The following is a 25,947-nucleotide window of genomic DNA, read 5'->3' as shown; positions in this document are numbered from 1 at the left end:
TTTATTTCTTGCAATAAAACATACCGTGAGTTCAATTCTGATGACTTTGCTGAGCAGTTTCAACCCAGTTTTCTCCTTTCTCTGGTGGCAGAGAATATTGGTGTTCAAATATACATTCTCACATAATTGTGTAATCATCCTAAACACACACACACACACACACACACACACACACACACACACACCTCTTGCAGAACCAAGTACCAACATTTTCACACTCTAACACAATCCATGCCAAGAGGGTTTGTTTGGCTCTGTCCTCTTGTGGTCCTGGGACTGAACCCAGGCCTTGCTCCTGCTCAGTCTTCTACCACTGATCACTTCCTGTTTGGAAATAAGGCCTGAGTTTTCCAGGCAGCACTGAATTTGCCATCCTCCTGTATCAACCCCCAGTAGCTGCAGTTACAGGCCTGGACCAGAACAAGCCTTGCTCTCGCAGTTCCTGTTGTCTGTGTGATAGATACGCCAGCAGGCTGCAGGCAAGTGGAAGTCGCCTGGAACAGCTCCCCTCAGTGTGTTATACTAATCAGATGTCGGTTCAATTGTTTCATTATAGTTTTCGCAGACACACACACAAATACATAGTGTTCATTTTTAAAGATTCATATTTTATTTGTGTGTGTGTGTGTGTGTGTGAGAGAGAGAGAGAGAGAGAGAGAGAGAGAGAGAGAGAGAGAGAGAGAGAGAGAGAGAGAGAGAGGACAGGTGTGGAGATTAGGTGTTGCGAACAGAACTTGGGGCCTCTGGAAAACAGTACTTTGATCTTAACAGCTCAGTTGTCTCTGAAACCCCTTAATATTTTTAAAGTAAGTTTTTGATGATTACATGAAACATTTACATGATTCCAAAGTCCAATCTACCAAATCCATTTACAAAGAGTCTAAACATTTGTTCTTACCTCATTACCCATTTTTTTCTTCTCTTACAGGTAATCATTTTTTTTTAATTATAGTTCATATTTCTGGTCTCTAATTTTAAAATATTACACAACACGCAGTTTTCTTCTCTGTGTGCGCACACAGTGTCCTGTAGTTGGCTCTTTTGTTTATTATATCCCAGAGGTTGGTCCATATTGATACACAGATGCTTCCTATTTCTTCTTAGCGTGTACATGTGCAATCGTTTACTTAGTCAGTTCAGTTAACAACAAAAACCACTCAAACACTCTTTGCATGAATTAGATTGTGAAAAGCCTGTGTTGTTAACTACACTTGAATGGTCTCTTTCTTGACAAAAAATAAGAGACTTGTCTCCTCAAAATTATGGATTTGGGTCTGATTCCTGAAAATGGAATACAGAATAGTCAATACCTTAAAGGAAACTTACAATAGTGTTCACCTGCATATTCACCCAATTCTCAAAGCCAGGAAGTCAGCAGCGGTCCACTCAGCCTTCACCAACCCCCGCATCCCAAGCTGATGTCACATCCCTTTAACATCTGTCCTTTTAAAACGGTTCCCTTGCTTTGCCTTTCATGACTTGATATAGTTGGTGATTACAGATCAATTATTTTGTTGTGCTGTGTCTGTTCCTCGATTTGTGTTTAAAATAAGTTTTTTTGAAGATGAGTCGCATTAATTCTGACCACATTACTATTAGGATTAGACCCAGGACCTTGGTGGAGAGGGTGGGTGGAGCAGGATGAAGGGAGAGAAATATCCAGAAGAGAGGGCCTGTCATCCTCTTTGTAAATGTGCTTATCTCACTGTACACAAAGGAAGGGGAACTCTAACGGAGAGCTGGTGGGGAGAGGAAGCCCTGTAAGATAAGAAATCTGGGGCTCTGTAAACTCACCGCTTCCTTCCGTGGACTTTTTTTTTTTTTTTTTATCTTCTCTCCTTAGCTTCCTCAGTCCCAGTCAGAGCATTCTGGGTTAGGGGGAGGGGCAAGATCCCTCAGCTGAGCCTTGGAAATGGTCAAGACAGCTGCCTAAGAAACTAGGCTGCTGGCGTCAGGTGTGGTGAGTCCAGAGCAGCGCGTGATGGGCAGCGGCTGTGTGGACAGGGTACTGCACCCCTTCCTCCTGCCGCCGGCCTCTCCCACTCATCTCCCTCACACCCCTGCTGCCGGACACCCTCACTGACACTGCCTCCTGAATAGGAGCCCGGCGAGGGGAACGGTGTGTCCCGGTTAGCTCCACGTTCCCAGGCCCTTAGAGGTCTACCCCTTCGGTGTTCTTCTGGGGCAGAGGCCTTAGGGAGGACGCAGGGCAGCCTGGGCGTCTGGAAGGAGAGCCTGACGTGCGTATACTTGATGCTATTTTCAATTCGTCCCTGAGCCCTTTCATTTCGACGGAATTTAAGGGGAGAAGGAAGAGAAAGGCAAACAGGAAGTTAAAGAATTTGTGATGGATTTCCCTCTCAAGACCAGGATGCTGGAGATAGCAGAGGAGCCTAGTGTAGCCAGCCTTGTGGGGAGCCCAGGGGCCCCAGGCTGCCAGGCTCCCCAGGACTCCACTCTCTGAGCCCACCTGGCAGGCCCAGTTGGGTGAGGAAGAGGAATTTATCTGAACCGTCCACGCCCTTTGCTCAGCCCAGGCGTTTGTACAGCTTGACTCAGGTGGCGCAGACTTGGTTTCCCGAGAGAGCAATGCTGGTAGTCTGGGGCATGGGATCTGGGCTTATCTAATGGCCAAAAGCCCCAAACTGACCCGAGGCCTCCTGTAATTGGGTCGGTGCTTCAGTCCACTCATCAAGGGAAAAAAAAAACAACCCAAAGAATTCCTTCAAACAACAGCTTTGTGATAACCTCAAAGGTTCAAAGGCCAATATTTGCTCACGGGAACTCTGCATGCTTTCCTCACACTTCATCCTCGGGTCTTTAAAACCCTTCTGTGGTGTCTAGTTCATGGAGCAATACTAATCAAAGGTCTGTATGGTGCCTCCACTCGCCCTGTTTGGACTGAGCACTTAACCCTCTTGTGACTGGTATCTGGGTAAAAGTTGGAGCTCTCAAAGGTTTTGTTTATCATTTTACGAACAGGACAGCGATAGTGAGCACAACATTGCCAGGGTGGCTTGTGGATTTTGTCAAGAGACTCAATATTTGAAAGCCCTTCTTGGTTTGAAATGAGCCTTTGAAAGGTGATCCTTTTGAGACCCTGTGGTTTCAGAGGAAGCGCTCAGCTTTGAGGAGACATGATTACTCTCTCCCCTGGTCCCACAAGTGAACATTTATCACATCCACGCACCCCCTCGCCGGAGCCCTCTGCTTCCTGACGCAGGAATCGGATCATTTGAAGGAACTGTGCTGAGTGAGGAAAGTGGTTTTTCCGTGCCTGCCTGTGCTCTTTAGGATTACCTTGAAGCGTCTCACAGCCCAGTCCTTGACCTTCTGAGGGTCACTATCCGGAGAGCAGAGGTGGCCAGCCGGATAAGGGACACGCTGTAACTTTAGCAGCTTTTACTAGCATGGGGGAGGGGTGTTCCACACATCTGTTACATTTGCTGAGCCCAGAACCTGACAGCACAGAGGCAAACAGCAAGATTTATCAAATCGAAGTCAGATATTATAATCTTATCGACTTAAAGGAAATCTTGCCAAGAAAGAGCAATGGGGGCGGGGGAGTTGGAGAGACAGCGTAAGAAGTGAAGTAATAACCCCAGAAGGCATGGAAAGACGAGGATGTGGTGGGTCAGGTTTATAATCCTGAGGAAGGGAGAGAGTTCCCTGGCCAGCCAGTGTAGCCTTAACCTTCGAATTCCAGAAAAGAGAGGGAGAGAGAGAGGGAAAGAAAGAGAGCTCTTCCCTGCCCCCTCCCCCAAAAAGGTGTCTTGTCCCGGAATAACTGTCCCCACCCTAGAGGCAGTGGGTGGGGAGAATGGAGCAGAACATCAGACAGTGTTTGCTCTGGGGGTTCAGAGGGGCAGCATGCGTGAAGCTCTCGTGAGTTCAAGCTGTGTACAATCACAAGGACAAGCCACCTGGCAAAGCATGTTTTCCACAGAGGGCTAGAAAGGGTATTTAAATGTTTAATCAAATAACAGCAGCAAGCAATAATGAGTGTTCTGAAGTAAACTCACTCTTATCCACTACACCTGGGAGAAGCAGGAAAACACATTCCAAGAAAACTTCCATGTTTTGAAGAAACTGAGGCCACAAGACTCTTTGTCTTGTTCTCTTGGAGTGTTCTCACAAGCACTCAGACTTCTCCTCACATGACTCCACTCCTGGACCGTGTTCGGAGAAATAACACCCGACGTTGAAAACAATTCTCTCCCAAATATAACAAAAGTAAGAGATGCTAAAAGGGGGTAAATCTGTGTCTTAAAATGAATGGACCAATCACAAAGCAAAGTAAGGACTGCTGAGGGAGGTCTAAACAATTCGTGGATTGTCCAGAGCCAGGAGCACCGAAGGGCAGCTGGGTGGACTTCACCGAGGAGGACTAAAGTAGGAACCGAGCCTGGGTAAAGCAGCTGAAGACCCAGTGAGTGGAGCAGCTGCCTCAGCCACATGGCAGTGATCAGTAGTGTGCCTCTCTGCACACTCAAGCTCGACTCCTCTGGCCCCACAGTGTGATCAGCCACCAGGAAGGTAAGCCACTTTCTGTGCGAAGAGATTAGGTGTGACTGTATTCGCCTTACGGTGTTGTGCCCTGGATGCTGTATACACCAGGACACACATATTCATAAACTGCTGGGATACAAGGTTTCATCCCCAGCTCACAGCTGGCGTTGGCGAAGGAGCGGTTCCTAAAGATCCAATCAGCTTGATGGTTCTGAGATTCACAGAGTCAAAAACAGGCAACAGAAGGTGTTTGAAATCCGTTTTGTGTTTGTAATGAGAAGTGAAAATGATCTCTCTTGGGGAGGGTACAGCTAAAAACAAGAGTGGGGTCAGAGGGGCCGGAGAGATGGGTCAGCAGTTAAGAACACTGGCGGCTCTTCCTGAGGACCCAGATTGGATGTCCAGCACCCACAAGGTGGCTCACAACCATCTGTAACTGTAACTCTAGTCACAGGAGAGATCTGACGCCCTCTTCTGTCCTCCTTGAGCACTGCATGCACGTGATGCACAGACAGACATGCCTGTAGGCAAAACAAACACCCACACCCTACATATATATATATGTGCACATATATTTTTTTAGAGAGAGAGAGAAACCAGTTTGCCTTAATTATTCTGCATAACACAAATACTTACTTGTTGCCTTCTCTTTGTGGGCCTCTATGCTGGGTTGTAGGGAGTAGACAGTCCTTACCTGATGATAGAGAGGTAAGGAAATCATCGATCAAGTAATGACTCACATAACTAACTGTACTTGGTACTAATGATCTACTTTTTAAGCCTAATTTTCAACTAAGAGACGGGATAGATGGGCTTCCGCCCTACTGCGTCCCTGCTGAGGCTGCCCCAGGGGACAAGTGGAGCCCATTCATTAATACTTGGGCAATGAGCTGGCTCTTTCTGACGTTTCAGAGGATATGTGCTCCCTCTGGCCTCCTGGCTGGCCTGGATGGTCCTTGTGCGCTCACAAACACAGGATTGTTTGCTCTCTCTGGCCAGGATAGCTGGGCTGGGAACCAAACTGGCCTACAAACTCAGGTTTTCTCATTTTATTTCAAGGACAGCCAACTTCAGGCCTTCAAAACAGGCTTATAGCAACACTAGAGTGATGCTGAGGTGAGCCAAAGTCAATGCCACCAGCAGGACTTGCTGCCTTCAGAATGATTTCCCAGTCTTTGAAACAGCTGCAGGGAGATTGCCAGAGCCTCCCGGAGGGGAGGAGCTGGGATGGCATTATCGAGGAAGTTGTGCATTGATATAATAAAAGTTTCCTAAGAATCCCTGACCTTGCTTATTTCTCAGCACGTGTTTGAGTTCTCCCTATAATTCTTGAGGGCACTGAATTTTAGCAAACCTATTAATGAATCAGTTCAATACAGATACATGCTAATTCACTCTTTGATTTGCCTTAATCTTGGGTTGTGGTCTATACCCTTCTTTCTACCCAGACTGCTGTGTCAAACCTATCCAGATTTCCTAAGGTGGTCTGCAGCTAGAGTTTTCCTGCCTGGCCCACAGTCAGGACAAATCTCTGTCACCCGCCAGTCCCACAGCCGCTCAGACCCAACCAAGTAAACACAGAGACTTGTATTGCTTACAAACTGTATGGCTATGGCAGGCTTCTTGCTAACTGTTCTTATATCTTAAATTAATCCATTTCCATAAATCTATACCTTGCCACGTGGATCGTGGTTTACTGGCATCTTCACATGCTGCTTGTCCTAGCAGAGACTGGCAGTGACTCCTTCTGCCTTCCTGTTCTTTCTTTTCTCCTCTCTGTTAGTCCCGCCTATACTTCCTGCCTAGCCACTGGCCAATCAGTGTTTTATTTATTGACCAATCAGAGCAACACATTTGCCATACAGAACATCCCATAGCAGTGGTCAGGAGAGGGGGTGGGATAGGGAAGGCTACAGAACACTATAAAAGATGCATTTATTTCTTCTGAAACACACGGGGAAACTGCATTTCACACATTCCCTTGGAAGTTCCTTGGAGGTTCAGACCACAAAACTAGATTCTAGCCAATTGACTAGAGAGAAAATGGTGTATATTACTGCTAGGCCCATACATTAAATGATTACAATTCTCCATGTTCTCACTTTCCTTTCTGGAGTGACTCTGAGCCCAGAAGTCAACAATATAAGATGACAGAAATGTAGATCCCTGAGTCACCACTTGAATGAGATGCCCCAGGATGCTTGTGGCCTATGAATTATATACTTGGTTTCTCAAACTGTGACATACTTTTTAAAGGTGGAGATCTCCAAGTTTAATGTTGATGAACAGAAACAATACTCTAGGATAAGTCAGGCAAAATGACTATTTTAAATGATCCCTTTCCCACAGAGAAAAAAATGATATGTATAATAATAATAAACATCATCATCATCGCCAGCCTACCAGGCAAAATATTGCAATGCCATTTCCAAGTTTTCCATGAAGCCAGGTTTCTGCCTGAGTTGTATTCACTAAGGTACAGACTACAGAGGTTTCCAGGAAAATTCCAATTCACAATTTGGAAAGTTTAAACAAGACTGGAGGAGGGAATGGATCTACATTCTCATCGTAACAATGGGTCATCTAGAGCTGAGGATGGCTCAGTGGCTAAGAGCGCTTGCTGCTCTTTCCAGAAGACCTGAGTTCAGTTCCCAGCACCTCTATCAGGCAGTTCACAACCACCTGTAAGCTCCAGGGGGTCCAGTGCCCTCTTCTGGCCTCTGAGGCTACCCATACACATGCAACACACACACACACACACACACACACACACACACAAATCTTAAAGAAAAGAATCATCTAGTTTTCTTTTCTCTCAAGCTCACAATTTAATGAGGTAAAACAGAAGAAAAGAGAAAGAACGTTGAGGTCTTTCAATCTTAGGGCTTTAGACCTGGAAATTCCTCACCCAGGCGAGGCTCTCCTTAAATGTGGATGCAAAGTTCACTGTAATTCAGGCTGGTCTCCAACCTCCTGCCTCAGCACCCCAAGTGCTGAGATTAGTGGCATGCACCACCACACCCAGATTAAATAGATTCCATTGAGTGAAACCTGTGAATACCAAACCTTTGCATTATAATATTTCTAAGGAGGTATATGTCTTTTATACAGTTTTTGCTATAGAAGCTAAAGGAAGCAAGGTCTGCTTTCAAGAGAGATGAAGTCTTGGGCCTGAACCTACTATACTTGACCTAACATCTCTGGTTCCTCCTATCGCAGACCCAAGTTATCAAGAAGTCATTAAGATGTGGCCAGAGACTGCGTCCCATGACCTGCATTCAGATAAGTAACTACGATATCAGTTTGGACCTTTTATCTGAGAAGAGTGTGAATTCAAAGGACATGGTTGCGATGCTGAGGGCAGGAGCTATGACCAAAAGACACGTCCTAGTTAGCTTTGTCAGCTCCACACAGCCTGAGTCAGCGGAGAGGGGCCTGTTGGGGGGGGGTTGTCTTGATTTCGAATTGACTGGGGGAGGACCCAGTGCACCGTGTCTGACTCCCCATCCCTAGGCAGGTGGTCTGGCCTGAATAAGAAGGCAAGCTCAGTGTGAATGAAAGAGTTGGCCAGAAAGTAGTGTTTGCTCCTCCATGGTTTCTGCCCTCAGGTTCCTGCTCTGACTTCCTCAGCAATGGACTGTGGCCTCCCACAACCCCCCCCCCCAGTTGCTTTTGGTCAGAGTGTTTTATCGCAACAACAAAAAGAAACTTGAACATAGGTCAAAAAAAAAAAAAAATACAGCCAAAATATGTCAGGCGCTTTGGTCATCTAAGAATAATCTTTGCTGATCACAAAGCAAGAGCTTCTTGGAGAAACTGAGGGATGCACAAAGCCCTACCTGAGAGCCTTCTATGTGCCAACTACCCTACCGATTGCTTCACAGCCGTTGCCTAATTTCTCTCCTGAGTCAGTGAGGGAAGTAGTAGTGATTTCTAGTTAGAAAACTGAGGCTAATCGCTTTGGCCAAGTATCAAATTCAGATTTTTAGCTACAGTCTCTCCAACGTTAGTATTTTAATTCCCCATTTGGAATGTTGTCCCCCATTGTTGTAAACAAAACAAAACAACAACCAATGCTTTTAAAGTCGGGGAGAAAGGCAGCATGGAATAAGAAACGAGCCACGCTTGGGATAATAGCATGCCCGAGTGTCTATGTACTGCCTCGTTCCTACGTAAACCATTAGCATGGTTCCTATTCCCTCTTCTTCATGCTCGCTGGCCTGTACGTGGGACCTACTTCTGCCTTGTATTTCAGTCCTGAAACATCTGTCTAAAAGAACTAAAAGGTGGTGGCTTCTAATGTAGGTTGTCTAAATGGCTTTAATATTTTAACTTCTAGAATTCCACAATATAACCAATGTAATCACAATAGAATCCACAACCCATCTGCACGACAGGAAACAGAAGTCATTCTCCATGCTCTGTCCCTTTGAGGACGGACGGGGAAATCATCATATATCCGCATCAGCGTTGTGAAGGCAGCATGGGATAGCCTGGAGGAGAAGTTGGCCCAGGATCTCACTGGCAGCCACTGTGGGAAGCAGCTGGGGTGGTATGGCAGCCAGGATGAGCCTTATCTATCCACATATACGCTTCAACATCTACATTGTCTTTGGTGTAGAAAACAAAGCTTTGAGATGCTTCTTTGCTACTTCCTGATTGGAAAGCTTGTATTAACTCCACATGTAGTTTAACTGAGGTAGAAAGGGGTCCTTGTGTGGCTGCCTTACCCTGAGACGCAGGGGTGAGTCAGGGTGAGCCTCAGACACAGGGCTAGGCCCTTTGTGTTGTTATAGGTGCTGAGTAACCATGGTCTTGAGGAGGCTCCAGGATGAAGGGTAGCACCACGGAGATGATTCAAAGCAGTGTTTTACTTCCTTCCATGGATGATGATTGTGTGGTAGGGGAAGACCCATCAAGGGTCCTGGAACCACAGTGTCTGGGGCACCGCAGTGAAGAAGGCTTCTTCTACAGAGTGGTGTGCTGCTCTGAGAGGGGGAAACGCTTTCTGTAGCAGGGGCTGCCTGCTAACCCTGCACTTCTAGGTTACAAACATCAGTCTCAATAAGGCAGATGTGCGAGGCAATCATACAGGACTTAAATCCCATCTGTGTCATATAGAGCCTCTGGTCCAGGCTCAAAGTGGGAACAACTTGGTTATGAGTATGAAAATGGAGTGAGATGACATCAGTTAGCCCTGAGCACAGTCCCTGACTGCACACACAGGCTGAGCAGGGGAGTGGGGTGAGGGGACTGGACACGAACGTGGACACCATTCAAGGCTGCTGACTCTCACGGGCCTGGGTTGTATCTTACATTGACTTTGAATTTCCTGCTTACCAGTATAGAAGCGATGTTCAGGGAACCGCCTGCTGTGGGTTAATGGAAGACTCAGATAGGAGGCTTGGGAGATTCCCTTAGGGAGCAAGCTAAAGGTTGGGAACAAGACTAGAAGCTAAAATGTTAGGGACTAGGACATTAAGAATCAGGCCTGGAGAGATGGATCGAGAGGTTAGGCAGAGGGCCTGGGTTCAGTTTCCAGCACCCACCTGGCAGCTCAGGAACTGCCTAAATTCCAGTTCCGGGGCTCCCGTCCCCTCTTCTGGCCTCTGCTGGAACTGCATGCACATGGTATACAGGCCTACATGCAAGTATTCACACATACACAGAAAATAAAAATAAATCTTTTTAAAACCTAGTCAAGCAGAAATGGAATTTAGGATGGGAATGCTCACAGAGCGAAAGCTATTGTGGGAAGGATTTGAGAAAGGCCTCTCTCGGCACACGGTGGTGGGTGTATGGATGAGTATGGCTGCCTGAGCGGCCTTTCCCTGAGAGGCATGGTACAGCCTCAAGGCTGTGGCTGACTCGTGTAGTAGCTGCCCACACAGGCTCTGTAACACTCCCCATGATCCCCCTAAATTTGCTTCAGAACACATAGCTCAGTACATTCAGATGTCTGCCTACCTACTGTGAAAAGTAGTAACAGATACAGACTCTCATGCCGTGCTGGGTGAGAGGACCTAGAGTTGGGACTGTTCAAACTTCTTTTCCCTCCCTGAGTTTCCTCACCTCCTTCTTCCTTACTAGAAAGGGGGCCATGGTTCAGGTTACCCCAGTTTAAAGTCTCGTCACAAACCAGGCAACAGTTCTTACGATGTAGTGTGTGTATTAGTCTCCAAGGATTTTCAAAATGTAGGCCTGTGTGAGGCCTTGATTCTGCATTTCCTAATCCAGAGTGATGCCATTCACCTGAGACCCACGCTTTCAGAGGAAAGGTCTGCCAGATAAGCGGGGTAACTGCAAGTCAAAATCACTTGATCGGAGTGTTTTCTTTTGTTGTTTTGGGTACTAGGGATTGAGCCTGGGCCCTGAAGCATGCTAAATATGGTGTCTGCTGACGAGCTACACTCCCAGCCCATGTGGTTTTGTTTTTTGGCTATATTTTTCCACCTTGCATTTCTTTTATCTTTTAAAAATATTTTATTTAATATTTATACATACATATTTGTTTGGATCAAATCCGCTCTCAATTTCCTTTTCTCCAATTCCTCTACTTTTTCCTCCCAACCTCATGTTCTTTCTTTCTTTCTATCTATCTATCTATCTATCTATCTATCTATCTATCTATCTATCATCTCTATCTATCATCTCTATCTATCTATCTATCATCTCTATCTATCTATCTATCTATCTATCTATCTATCTATCTATCTATCATCTATCATCTTTATCCATCCACATACATATACTCACAGAGTACACTTGGTGCCGCCTGTATGTACATGGGTGTACGACCATGTACTGGAGCATGGGTAGTATCATCTCAGGGCCCCCATCCTGAAGAAAACTGACTTCCTCCCCCAGCAGGCATCAAGAGTGAATAGTAACTGGACTATGCTAAGATATTTTGGTTTTGTTTTTGTAGCAGGGTCTTGTTATGTATCCACATTGGCCCAGAACTCAGAATGATCCTCCTGACTCAGTCTCCTGAGTGCTGAGGTTTATACAAATGTGCCGCCTAACTAAAATAAGTTCAATTAATTAAAATATACTCATACACTGAAAGGCACATTTATTTGGCATGCCTCAGTGACTTGGAAAAAACTGCATTGAACTTAGTCCTCTTCATGAATCCTCACCCACCTTTTCCACTGAAGTTTTCTTTGTTAAATGGGTGCCAACAAAGTCAGCCTTGCGTCATCATAACACCAGGAAACAGAGGGCAGCTGGGTGCTGAGAACCCCCCGGGGCTGGAGAGGATGAGCTTAGAGAAGAGGTCCAGTCACATTGCTTTGCAGGGGCTATCACAGGGGACTCTGGGTAGAGCTGCCCAGGGAAAGGCGGGGCCCTACACCAGAAGGAATAAGCCCCAACAGAGGCCTCCTGAAAAGACATCTGGTTTTAAAAATGGGAAAGAAATGCCTCCATTTGAAAAGTCTCAGAGGACATCGTCTCCTCGCAGCTCCACAGAAACCAGACCCATCCTGCCCTCTAGCCCGAGGCGGTACCCCAACACACCCGGTTGCAGATGAAGGGAATTCCCCAGGAGGGTGACTTTTGGTCATTCTTGCTCAACCTGTGAGTTGCTGCAAAGTGTTCCAACTTCCCCTCCCTCCAGCATCTCCATACAGACCGGAGGGAAGGTGGGACTAAGTCAGACATCCCGTTGTGCCTGGAACAGACTTTCTGCCCACTTCAGAGCAGGTCAAGTGAAAGGCACAGTTGGGGCTCTGAGAGAGAGTGGGGGGAAGGGCGGGGAGAGCGCTGCCTCTCTGCAAGACACAAAGCCGGGGAACAACCCTGTCTTTGCTTCACTGACAAAGGAGAATGAGGGACTGGAGCCAGGCTGGCTCGAACTGACTGTAGAAAAGCCACTTTTGTAATTCGCAGCCCTGGGGCTGTGACAGAAACCCTGGCAGGGCAGCTAAGCAGGCCTGCACTCTCCAGGAAGCGAGACCATGAACTGTCAGATGGTTAGAGGCTCTGCGGTTGTGGACAGGTTGCCCAGAGCCTCAGGGACTTCCAGGATGTGGTAGGAGTGAGAGAGCCCTCCAGCCCTGGGGTCCCAGCGTCCTGGGTATACCTGTCAAGTACACCTGCGCCTAGCGTCCTGGCAGGGGAGGCAGTGTGTGGGCTTCAACAACTTCCTGGATTGCTTGTGGCCAGGCTAGCCATTGCATGGTCCCTCGGAAGATGTCCCGAAGGCATCAAGGGCCTCCAGGACATTGCTCCGCCGAGGAGAGGCACAAAGTCTAAGTCAGTGGATAGACAAGGATGTAGCGGGTGGTACATTCACTGCTCAGCACCGCTGATCCTTGGCTCCCATTGCCTTCCCAGTCCCTTTAATTGATACAGAATATGTCAGATCTGCCCCCAACAGATGCTACAAGAATTTCAAAGAGAAGGTGGCACCTGTCCTGTTGGTTGACAATGGATTTCTTATCAGCATTGGTAGGTCTATCTTTATACCTAAGTCATACTACCTACCTCGCACCACCCTGCTGTGGTCATGTGGTCAGCTGTGCGGAGATGGAGAGGTCTCCAGGAAGAATGAGTTAGGTGCTGGCATATGGGTGGGATGTGGACAAGCAGAGGGAAATGGGAATGGGCAATACAGCCAACGACTGAGGTGAGTATGGTGGATTTGGGGAGGTTCAGCAGGTGCTCTGGAGAGGCAGCCGGGGTACAGCCTGTGGCAGGACTGCACAGTGCTCGGGAGTGCACTGGCTTCCAGGGTCTTGAGGCTCCTCCTAGTTCCTCTGAGGTTAGGAAGATCTTTTATCAGGGTTCCAGACTTACAACCAGAATTTAGAAAGGATTCTAAAATGAAAAATGAAACCATAACATTTTCGGGAAAATGGATGTAACTGGAGAGCATTATGTTAAATGAAAAAACAAGACTCAGAAAAACAAACACTGGAGGTTTTCTCTCAGTAGAAGGTAGATTTTAAAATAAATGATATGCTTGTGTACGCATGCGTATAAAAAAGAAGTCTAACGATTCAACTGGAGAAGTTGATAAAAATAAAAATGGCCAGGGTTTGAATGGATATCACAGCAAAGCAGGTCTAATGATCAGCATCATTATTTACCAAGGAAATGCAAATCAATGCCACTACTATTCTCCATTAGAATTCCAACAGCCTAAGATGGACGTTTTCGAGTTTGGGCAAAAGTTGGAGGGAAATGGAACCATAAAATGGGACATTTAATCTAGGTAATAGTTTGGCAACTTCTTAAGATGTTAAACGTATTTGCCATATGACCCAGATATTCCACTTCTACGCATCTACATAGGTATACGAAGTCATATAATTACATAAAGACTTAACGTGCAAAAGTTCATAGCCACACACTATAATAGTTCACACTGTAAATTATTTAATTTATCAACCTGTATATACATAAAGGGGACAGCCATACAATGAACTACTGTCCGCAAAAAAAGTGAAATGGACCACTGATACATGCAACAACGTGAGTGAACTTCATGTCACAAGGTCAGTGTTAGATTTTATTGATTTGCCATCTCTGGACACCGAGAAAGTATGGAAAAAGAAGAGCTCACAAGAGCAAGGGCATCAATAGTGATTGATTGTGTAAAGGTAGGGGAAACTTTGTGGGTGGTAAGTGTTCTAGACTTGGATATATGTTACTATATACTGACTGTACAACTGTACAGATTTACTTAAGCTCACGTATGTCCTTTTTTTTCCCCCCCGAGACAGGGTTTCTCTGTGTAGCTTTGCGCCTTTCCTGGAACTCACTCTGTAGCCCAGGCTGGCCTCGAACTTACAGAGATCCTCCTGGCTCTGCCTCTCGAGTGCTGGGATTAAAGGCGTGCACCACCACCACCACCACCACCACCACCACCACCACCACCACCACCCGGCTTATAATAGGTGACCTTGATACATAAATTATACTTCAGTAAGGGTACTAAAACAGAGAGAAGAAAAATCCTAGAGGCCTTTGGGAGACAATGGTTGGTGTGTGTGTGTGTGTGTGCCTGCTCACAAGAGAGAAATCACCTATAGAAGGTGGGTTTAAACCTGAGTGCTGTGGGAAAACAGACGCCTTGCTGAGTCTGAATTTGGTTGTGCCATATGCTAACCGTATGAACTTGAGGTAAACTACATAGCTTCTCAAGCCTGGTTCGCCTTCTGTGCACACTCTATAGCAGTAGTGAGCATTGACGGCTTCGTGTTAAATGCTAAGCCCAGAGCCTGTCACCACAGAAGGTGCGGGATGAGGGAAAACTCTGAACTGATTTCTTCTAAAAAAAGAAAAAAGAAAAAAAAAAACCCTCAAGGATTTGTTGCAACTATAGACTTGTGGGCTCTCTGGCTACACTGTAGTAGATTCCAAGACACTCACTGACCTGATTTAGCAGCCTTGGTAATGACAAAGCCTGGCACTACTGTCCATAGACCAGAACTTTGGTTTCCAGTACTGGTTCTGCCAGAATGGCTACACGTGAGTATACCATAGTTCCTTACCTTCTCTGGGTTCCCAAGACGACCCTTCCTTCACAGTGGGGTTGTTAAAAGAAGTCACAAGTGTCCTGTGTAAGGTGATAATGGCACAGCACACAGGGAGCCCCGCATAAAAGGGACACGGTCTAGCAGAGCACTGCGTCTATGGGCTGGAATATGAAGGGTGCACAGCAGGAGGCCATGGAAATTTTCACAAACCAAAATTGGCATTTGGAGCCGAGCTGGAAAGTTGTGAACACAGGATGTTGCTGAAAATGGCGCTGGGCAGGGCCAGGCTGCTACCTGAGGGGTTGGCAGGCTTCATCCCTGCCAGTTGATTGCAGGAGGATGTTGGGTCATCAGGAAACAGGGGTTTGAAATAATCCCACAGGAAGGTGTGAACAACAGAGGTAACTGGGGGCGGGGCGCCCAGCAGGCATTCAAAGATGGCATTGTGGTAGATTCTTCCACTTGCCCCCCCTCTGCTAACCACACATCCTGGAGTGGGGGGTAAACTCATTCCTGGCTCAGGATGCTGGCAGCCAGCCTTCCATGTAACGGTGCATGGCGGACACTTGCTATTTATTTTGGATCCCCAGTACACGCTTCTACTTTTTCTTGTAACCTCACTTGAATTGTTTTGGGGGGAAATTTCCTCTTCCCCCATTATGTACAATACAGGAATGCTGCCCTCCTCTGGCCAATTAAATACTCTCTTGGAACTCCAAATAAGGTTGAAACATGGGCAAGAACCGAAGAAAACTCATGGAAGACCTGACGTCAAGGCCTTCACTCAACCTTTATTTCTCATGCTGGAACCCCAGATCTCCTCCAGTTTCCTAGCTGTTCTTGCAGCCCATGACCTCTTGACACTAGTCCATCAACTTGTTTAGCTAAAGGTGGCTGTGGTCCATCCTGTTAGGAAGAGCAGACCTGGGATGGAGATGTGACATTTGCTTGATGCAGTTTCCATGGGCATGCAAGGGGAAAGAGCCAGCCTCTAGCGACCCGCCCTCAAGCTGTCCGATTCCTGACCTGGCTATGTGAATACGGGTGAGCCGCTAAATCCTGCCGAGGGTCAATTTCTGCTGTAAAATGAAAATGCTATCACTTTTCAGCATTGTCAAGATTAAATGTACTTATGCATCGTGTTTGTGCTATGGGCCCAGTGGCCTGGACACCTGTGAAGAAGCAAAAGAGACGTGAACAAGATGGGCCGAGTCTTCATGGATCGTACGCTCTCAGAATTGGAGAGGGACATTGGAAATGTTTGTAAGTTTGGTAATGTTAACAGAGAAGTTCAAGGCACTGGGGTGGTGGTTAGCAAGAGGGCCTAAGGAGCCTGGGAGAAGAGGGCTCCTGAGGTCCTCTTTTCATCAAGACATTCTACATCTCGAGAGCATGTTTTCTTCTTCATCGACCACTCATGCCCACATATTTGAGTCCGTGAATGAAGGCACTGCATACAAGTCCTGATTTCACGCAGTGGCAGATAAGCAGCCGCCTATTGTTCTTGAATCCTTGATTCAAACCCACTCCTTTTAACAGGTGAGCCTGTTGGCAGGGGAGGGCGGTCCTTAATCGGAGCTGAAGGAGAGTCAAGGTTCACAGAAGGGGAAAGGCACAGGAGACACTAAGGTCTTCAGAACTGACTTTCTCATCAACACGATCAAGATGGAGTCCTTCTAGAGTTGGCGTTGATAAAACCATAGTTAGAGTCAGAGCAGGTGGCTCCCAGAGTCAGGATGCCCACAACAAGCCTTTCTTCTGGGATACTGACTGGCACTCTACTGAGAGTGTTGGCTGTAGCCAGCAGCCTTCCACCCGGGAAGGTGAGTTCACATCTTAGGGATATTGGTGGTGATAAGTAAAACTATCCCCCATTAGTGGGTAACTCTGCAGATGCGATAAGCCAATCAAGCTGAATTAATAAGTCCAAGCTGAATTAAAAAGTCCAAGTTTAGTAACCGGATCAAAGCAGCTCCCAGGTGACTCAGGAGGCAGGAGAGGAGATCACTTGGCAGGGCTGGTGACCAGGTCTTAAATACCCTGGAGGTGTGGTCTTGAGCAGCCCCGGGGGAGGAGCTGACCCTTGGTGGGCTTTCTGAGGGGCAGGGTCTGGAATGAGACCTGAACAGAGATTCCCAACAGGTGGCCACACACCTTTCTCCCCACCTCCTCTCCTGCCTCCAGCTGAGGAATCAAGGAATTGGGCTGAAGGTGTGTGCTGTGAAACATCCCCCTCTGTCAGAGATTATAAGAAGGGATACCAACTCTCCCACATGGGTCTGAACCCCCCTCAGATTCCCCACAAGGTCATAGCCCTTCTGACAAACCCTGACAATCTGTCTCAGCGTCCTCTTAAGCCCTGCATCCAATACCTTCCAAAATTAAGGATAGGTACCACCTTGATCACTAGACCAGCAGTTCTCAACCTGTGGGTCTTGACCTCTTCAGGGGTCAAACAACCCTTTCACAAGGGACACATATCAGATAATCCTGCAGAGCAGATATGTACATTACAATTCATAACAGTAGCAAGATTACAGCTATGCAGTAGCAATGAACGTAATTTTATGTACTTTTCTATGTAATTTTATGTACGTGGAACTGTACTAAAAGGCTGTAGCATCAGGAAGGCTGAGAACAACTGTACTAGGCACTTCTCTAGCATCACATTTCAAAATGTCAGCACACCAGAAAACGCTCTTCGGTGGTCCGGAAGACCCATTATTAACAGATGACTCACTGGAGTTGAGGCTCCTATCCATGTCCTGGATGTGTAATCTTGGGACACCTTCAGACCTCTGCTAGCAACTAGAGAGGCCAGACTATCATGTGAGGGAGTCCTAGGGAATGTGCCCCTGGTAAACACCCAGAACCACGAGAACCAGGGGAGCGTGAGGCTCTGTGCTAAGCACTGGGGGAAGACAGAAGGACAGTGAGAGGCGAGTACTCTAGGGTTCTGGTAGAGCTGGAACATTGACACAGTGTCACACAGAGTGTGGTCCAACCAACATGCCTGAAAACAAGTCCCTGGTTCCTGCCCACGGATCTCCAAAGCTGGAGGTACCTTATCCCCAGACACGTGTGTGTATTAATAGCAACAGAATCTCGTAGCCACAGACGCTTGAAACACTGCAGTCAGCCTTTGTTCCCATCTTTCCCTTAAGTTCACATCTAGTTCATTACAAGGTCCTATCGGTTCGGTCCTTAAATTCTACTCCACCTTACCCAGAAACACCAGAACTGCTTCCCTGCCAAACAGCTCTTGCTTCATTTCCCTGCTTAGAATTCCTGGGGTGTCACAGAGCGCCATCCATGGAACGGAAACCAAACTTCTTAGTTTAACATCTATATTCCTTTTTGAATTAGACTCAACTCCCATTTCCTCCCCCGAGTCTTGGTACTCTCCCACAGGAATGTATCGACCATGGTTCCCTCCCTCATTGTACTCTAACACCTGCTGACCCTCAGGGATTACTAATCATCCTAACAATAGTAAACCACCAGCCCTGGTGCACACCTTTCCAGGGAACCCTGCAGAGCCCACGCCTTCAAACACTGGGGTCTCACACTCAGACCACTAGCCACTTCCTCTAATCAGCCCAGGGTCGGTCATCAGAGATCTGGCGTTAGGGGATTCCTGGGCCTTTGAGCTGGCTGCAGGTCTTCACCCATTCCTTCTTCCCCTGCCCAATCCTTTCTCATGCCCATCTCTTCTACTGTAAGGAGTCAAAGATTTAAGGTCCTGAAAGAAAACTGTTGGAAAGTTTGCATAAAACGGCTCCAAAGCAAAGCAAGTTTTACCCCAACAAATAGTCAACGAATGAATGCCAGCTCTAGGCAAAAACGATGCGAGATACTAAGTGGGCAGAGGGAGGGATCTGAGATCTGAAAATTAACACTACCTGTCAATTGTTCAAGGATGAAAGGCATGTAAACCATGTTGCGGCTTCGAGGCAAGATAAAGAAAGCTATGTTCCTAAAGGGTACAAAGTACCGAGGCTTCGCAGCACGCAAACATTAGGCTGGAAATGGTGCAGCATGCCTGGAACCTCGGTGGGGAAAAGGCCGGGAAACAGCTCAGTCAAGAGCACAGCAACAGGAATCCAATCCCCAGAACCCACGGAAGAAACGCTGAGCGCAACCAGGTGTGGTGGCTCAGGCCTTCCACATCAGTATTTAGGAGGAGACAGAAACACACAGAGCTTTGTGCATTTGTGAGTTTGAGGTCAGCTGGTCTGCATAGTGAATCCTAGCCCAACCAGAGCTACATAGTAAAACCCTGCTCCCCTCCCCCCCAAATCAATAAATACATTTTAATTTGCCCGGTATGGTGGCCCACGCCATTACTCACAGCCCTTGGGAAGCAGAGGCAGGTGGACCTCAGTGTTCGAGATCAGTCTGGTCAACAGAGTGAGTTCCAGGGCAGCCAACACTCCATAGTGAGACACTGTCTCAAAAAGAAGGAAGGAAGGAAGGAAGGAAGGAAGGAAGGAAGGAAGGAAGGAAGGAAGGAAGGAAGGAAGGAAGGAAAAGTAGGGGTTACCTTGTAATCTCAGCAGCAGGAAGCAAAGCCAAGCAGATCCCTTGTCAATCATCCTAGCCTACTCAGTCAGTTCCAGCCCAACGAGACAGTATACCTCAAAAGGGTGGGAGGGAGGTGTGTCACCTGAGACCTGAGATTGTCCTGGCTTCTCCTTGCACATGTACACATGTATATGCACAAAGAAACAAAGGAAAAGAAAATGCTCTAGAGTTTTAACCAGAGAAAACTAAAAAGCCAAAGGCCATATTTTTCTCCTTATTCCAATTTCATCATGTGCTGGAATATATGGACACAGTGTTCTAATTCCCACCTACTGCATGCTTCCCAGCTGCCAGTTCTAACATCTGCCATCCCTTAAATGTGCAGCGGAGCATCAGGCTCGAGGGCTCACACAGAATGGCTAAGCCCCTACTTGGACCGATTGTATAAATACAGTCTCTGGGGAGAGAAAAGAAATCACCAGAGGAGCCTTACGTCATCACATATATTCTTATGAATATTACAGATGTCCATTAGGCAGAAACTTCTGAAAGTCTGTGTGCACAAGGGGAAAGTAATCCAGATTTCTCAATGGCAGGGTTAAGGCTAGAGTTCTTGGCTGATAACATTGCTATACAAGGAGAGTTTGCCGCAACATTTCATAACTCAAGAGTGCAGGCCCGAGGCCACACTCTTACAACATAGTTGGATTCATCTCATATTGTGGTGATGAGAGAGTGGGAGGAATTTAAACATTCTTAGCTTTGTTTGGATTATCAAAACAATTCCTCTTTGTTGAGTGCACCAAGGTGTATCTCATGACTTGTCAAGGGCAGAAGACAGGTTGGGAGCCGATGTGGAGGTAGAGAAATGCCTTCTTCCCTTACTACATGGAGGCTCAAATAGAGCAGGGGCAAAGACGCCCAGAAAGGGGAGGCTGAAAACGAAATGAGGAAGAAAGCAGATGGGAGAGGAAAGCGGAAGGAGAGACCTAGAGGTGCTTTGGATGTCCTTGCTGGAATTTGCATGCAAGCGATGCAAGTCAGCTACGCTCTCTGACCACAAGCAGAAGGGTGAGGGGGAAAGGAACCTGCCAAGCCTCAGGCGCAGCTTCCTTCTAGCTGTGAAGGTAGGGCAGGGAAGCTTCTAGCATTTATGTTCATGCCCAAGGACTTAGAAAGGCACTTCACTGCCCTCAACACATATAACATATAGCTTTGTTCCTAGAAGTCAGCTTTCGTTTAGCTTAGTGTTCAGCCTCCACTGCTGGGTTAGAGAGCTTAGAACCCTCTATTTTAGAGGTTGAGAGCACACACGCACTCCCCCCCCCACACACACACATACACACAGAAACACGATACCCTTAATCCTGAGGCTAATGTCAGCACTGGATTTGGGGTGGACTGTTGTGGAATATTTGTTTAACTATGCAAAGATGCTTATATTTGTTTAACTGTGTAAAGGTGCGTTGCATTTGTTCAACTATGTAAAGATGTGTTACTGTTTTACCTTGTCTGCCTAAGGCACCTGATTGGTCTAATAAAAAGCTGAATGGCCAATAGCGAGGGAGGTAGGTATAGTCGCGGCAGAGTAAGGAAGAGGAGGAATTTAGGCTTGAAAAAGAAAGGGAGACACAAGGGGCCAGCCGGCCACGGAGGAAGCAGGAATATAGACACACAGAAAGGAGGACAAAAAGCCCCAAGGCAAAACGTAGATGAACAGAAACAGATTAAATTAAGTTAAAAAGAGCAAAACGTAGATGAACAGAAACAGATTAAATTAAGTTAAAAAGAGCCAGTGGGATAAACCTAAGCTAGGGCTGAGCATTCATAACTAATAATAAGTCTCTGTGTCTTTATTTGGGAGCTGGTTGGTGGCCCAAAGAAAATGCCAACTAAGGTGGACAGGGCTCACTCGGCCAGGTCCTTAACATCACTAAGAGCAGGGCATCAAATACACTTCTCATATCCTTCTCTAAGTGGACTACTGTATTAGATTGAAGGGCTACTGGGAGCATTACTGGCTGCTTAAGATGTATCTTTTGAAGGGGTTCTCATGGTTAAGTCTGGTTCTTTCTAACTGTTGCACTCAGCCTTCTTATAGCTAACTGTCTAGATCAACATGGGTTCTCTTAGTGATATTTTTATATTTTTATATCACCCACAAACATCTTTCTATGGCCTCCATAAATTCGTGCTTTGCAAGTAATGTTTAACTTCCTACAAAGTCTGTGATGAATCCTTTAGTCACTGAAAATGTAAGCCAGCATAAGATTCTATTTAGACAACCGCTGTTGTATCTTGCTTGACTGAGCATAGATGCTGTGGTAGCTAAGAAAGGCTGCTGCAGGCTTCTGGACCGTTTCTCCTCTGCTTCATTGACCTCAAAGAAGAAACCACAAAAATATACCTCATTGCAGCTGGGCCATGTGCTGATGCAGAGGGAACCACAAACTTATGTGTACTCATCTGTGAACAGGTATTTACTGAGGCCTGATTATTTCAAGCATTAGAGACACAAAGGTACATGAATAAGATGATACAGCCTTATCACTGGGGTCACAGTCTTAAATGATAGACAGGAGGTAATACCGTCCTGTAAGTGTCCAACAGGAAGGGTAGAGGCCACCCTGAACTGTGGGAACAAAAGCCATTCCTTACCATGGGCTGTTTACTTGTGCCAAAGAAGAGATGTTAAATAAGTAACCAAGATGTTTGAGAAGGCAACATTTGAACAGCATACTGAATGACCGGCTTTGTGTTCACAAGAGGGGTAGGAGTGGAGGACAAGAAAGTCTTCCTAATCACCATCAGTGATGCCCGGAGAATGAAGAACTCGGGGCAGAGCCTACACCTGCAGTCAGCCAGGTGCAGCAGGCTGAGGTGTGGTGAAGACCTTCAGGCAAAAGGCATCTGCGAAAGCCCAGAGAAGGAACAGAGGTGAGCAGCTGTGGATAGGAAGTAGTTAAACCCTCACTAGGTGTTTGCCTGAAAACTTAGTTTTGTGCGAGAGTCCATGTTTTGTGTTTATGTCTTCAAAGTCTGACCGAGATACCCATCCTAATGCTCTGACAGGTGCCTCACAGAACATGCCAAAGGAATTCCTGCCATCTGGTGGACAGAGGGCACAGCATCCAGGACCCTTTCTCAGTGAGCTAAGAAGTCATATGCATGTAGCTGGCTGCGGTGGCCCACACCTACAACCTCAGCACCTGGGAGGCAGAGGGTCAGGGGTTCAAGACGAGCTTTGCTTACACAAGCTCTTGTCTAAATTAAAAACAAACGGTGAGGGGTTTGGAGAGCAGATCAGCCATGCAGGGTACTTGTTGCTCTCGCAGAGGGCCTGGGTTTGATTTTTCAGGACTCCAGTTCCAGGTGGTCTGACACCCTCTTCTGACCTCTGTGGGAACCATGCGCACATGTGGTATACAGACATACAGGCAAAATATTCATATACATAAAGTTTAAAAATCTAAAAAAATAAAAACCTAACAATAAAAAATACCCTGATGTTCTTTATTCTTTTGCTATCATTGTTAGATTTATTTTTAATTATGCATGTGTGTCTGCATGTGTGTGTCCACCTGCATGTGTGTCCACGTGCACATGGAGGTGCCCAACATGGGTGCTCAGAACCGAACTGGGCCCTCTGCAAAAGTAGCAATTGCTCTGAATTACTAAGCCATCCCTCTAATTGCTCTTAACTACTAAGCCATCCCTCTGGCCCTCAGATGTACTTTTTAAAGAAGCTAAGGAAGATGCTCTCTTGTATGAAAGCAAACAAGGAGGACGGAGAGGGGAGAAAGGACAGGAAGCTCACTACACAGCTGTGCTGATGCTGTACAGGGGCGCTGTAGGCACATGAACCCCGCTTTGCAGCCGAGACGCCTTACGTCATGATCCTCTTGTCATAGTTTGTCAATCAATAAAGGGTAAACAAGGAGGCATTAAAACCTTTCCCAGTTATGCCGTTTATACTTTTAAATGTGAGTACAGAATTAGAACACTCGAGGCCCCATTCAGTGCCCAGAAGACACTCAGTGACACATGTCCGTCTGTCAGTCCCCAGCACAGACGGCTCAGATGGTTCAAAGTCAAGTTGGAATGCATTTCTAACAACTTTAATATACTCCCAGTCAAGGGAGACAGTTTTATAAACGCAACTTGGACACAGAAATGTTGGATTTCTCAGAACAAACAAGCTTTTGGAACTGACACAATACTTTTAGAATTGAAGCTATCTTAGAAAAATTCCAGAATAAGTGGTGTCCTGCATGTATGAATTATACTACCAGGCATAATCAAGTGTGGACATTATGCTTTTCCATGGTATTTTATACACGCTTGAATTTTTTTTTTTTATGCATTTGACACATGAGCAAGAGTTAAGAAATAGGACTCTACTAGAGAATTACGGCATTTTTGCTCACTGGTCTCTAATACAAGGCTGTGAAGGGTTACTGTGGAAAAAATGTCCACCAGCTGTTTCTCCTCTGCTGAGGTCAATGTTCTGGGAACAAAGTACCAGTAACTTGGAGAGGAGAGGAATTAGTATTGAGATGGATGGACCGTGGGGGAGCTGGGAAGTCACGGGACAGACGGTTCATCACGGAAAAACAGTATAACCCTTTAGATGTCTAAGAACTAGGGACTATCTTTAGACTGGAGCTGTTCTGACGGGACTTAGACACCCTCGTGGGGTCAAGTTCCCAGGCAACTCTAAAGTTTAGACTGACCACTTGAGTCGTTAGCGGCAAGAAATGTGAAGCAATGTTAAATGTGGTCTCTACCTTCACTATAGGTCTTCAAGGAGACTGCTGTTTGGGCTGGAGTGACCATGGTAGGCTTTGTAGAGAAAGGAGGGCCTGCCGATGGCCAGCTATGAGCAAATGCATTTGGGACACACAGACCGAAGGGAAGACATTCCAGGTAATGGTAACTCCAAAGTCCGAAGTCCCCTTTGGTTTATTCTGAACCGAAGCACCTGGAATACTGCCTTGATTCAAGTTACATTTTTACGAGGAAGGGAAGACTATTGGAGCAAGCGATTTCATTTTTCTCTCCTTCCAGTTTCTTGTCTAGTGTAATCATATGTTAGTCTTCAGAAAAGTTACAGAGGGCTGGAGAGATGGCTCAGGGGTTAAGATCACTGGCTGTTCCTCCAGAGGACCTGAGTTCAATTCCCAGCAACTACTTGGTGGCTCACAACCATCTGTAATGAGATCTGGCGCCCTCTTCTGGCCTGCAGTCATACATGCTGTATACATAATAAATAAATAAATCTTGAGGAAAAAAAAAGTGAAGAGTTACGGAGGGAACGCACACAAAGGATAAATTCCTCAGTGAAAAAATGCACTCTGGCTGAACATGGCGGACATGCCTGTCACAGCAGCGCTTGGTAAGAGGAGGCAGATCAAGGGCATCCTTGGCTACACAGAAAACTCAAGGCCAACCTGGGCTACGTGAGACTTCATTAAAAAAAAAAATTGAAACAGAAAACAAACATCGGCACTCTTGTTAAGAGACGTTTCTGACAGAGCAGGCTATAGTTATGTATTTAGGGATATGTATGTAAACAATTAAAGGCATGAATTTGAAGGACGGCAAGGACGTGTATATGGGAGGGCTTAGAGAGAAAAGGAAGGGGTACATGATAAAATTGTAGTCTCAAAAAAAAAAAAGAAATAATTTTTAAAAAATAAAAAAGAAGTTTTTAGTCTGGTATTATTGCCAAGAAAGCAAATTAATTAACAAGTGCATTACTTCAAGTAGTATTTGTCAAGCACCTAACTCTATGTGCACCTGGCTCCTGGCTCCTCAGTGTTTGGACCAATGAAAGGATGCTTTCTCAAAAGCCGGGAGCGGTGGCGCACGCCTTTGATCCCAGCACTCGGGAGGCAGAGCCAAGAGGATCTCTGTGAGTTCTAGGCCAGCCTGGGCTACCAAGTGAGTTCCAGGACAAGCACCAAAGCTACACAGAAACCCTGTCTCGAAAAACAAAAACAAACAAAAAAACAAAAACAAAAAAGACAGAAAGAGGTGTAGAATGCTGAGGTGTTTTTAACTGTAACAGAACCGATGCTTCTTTCCTATAAATATGTATTTGATATGAGTATTTACTTACTGGGTTTTAAAGCAAATCGTGAAAGGTGCTAAGGGCCAGTGAAGTGGCTCAGGGGTTAAGGCAGTCAAGCCTGGCAGTCAGCCCCCAGAACCCAACTACGGAAGACTGTCCTCATGCACCATTTAAATAAATAAACACAAAGATGCATTTTAAAGGTGTGCATCAGAGACCACTCAGGCCCCAGCACCCATGTCGGGTGGACTTATAACTCCTGTAATTCCATTTCCAATGACCTCTTTTGGACCCCTGCAGATACTCAATTCACCCACACTCAAGATACACAGAGGCTGGTTGTGATGGCACAAG

At 46.3% G+C, this 25,947-nt stretch overlaps 1 long non-coding RNA gene across 2 annotated transcripts; it reads right to left on the bottom strand.

The window, feature by feature from the left end:
• Positions 1 to 630: 630 nt before the first annotated feature.
• On the bottom strand, positions 631 to 15,389 carry LOC119088673. Of its 2 annotated transcripts, XR_005092366.1 has the most exons (3): positions 15,012 to 15,389; positions 5,146 to 5,203; positions 631 to 1,281 (listed from the first exon to the last, which is right to left on the bottom strand). It is a non-coding gene; the product is annotated as an uncharacterized LOC119088673 (long non-coding RNA). The 2 variants fall into 2 exon arrangements; XR_005092365.1 differs by lacking the exon at positions 631 to 1,281 and having other exon boundaries at positions 5,141 to 5,203; positions 15,012 to 15,381.
• Positions 15,390 to 25,947: the final 10,558 nt, after the last annotated feature.

This window comes from Peromyscus leucopus, chromosome 10 (genome assembly GCF_004664715.2).
Source record: "Peromyscus leucopus breed LL Stock chromosome 10, UCI_PerLeu_2.1, whole genome shotgun sequence".
In the NCBI taxonomy this organism is placed as follows: domain Eukaryota; kingdom Metazoa; phylum Chordata; class Mammalia; order Rodentia; family Cricetidae; genus Peromyscus; species Peromyscus leucopus.
The sequence above is the reverse complement of the archived record's forward strand: the minus strand, read 5'-3'. Positions and strand labels throughout refer to the sequence as shown.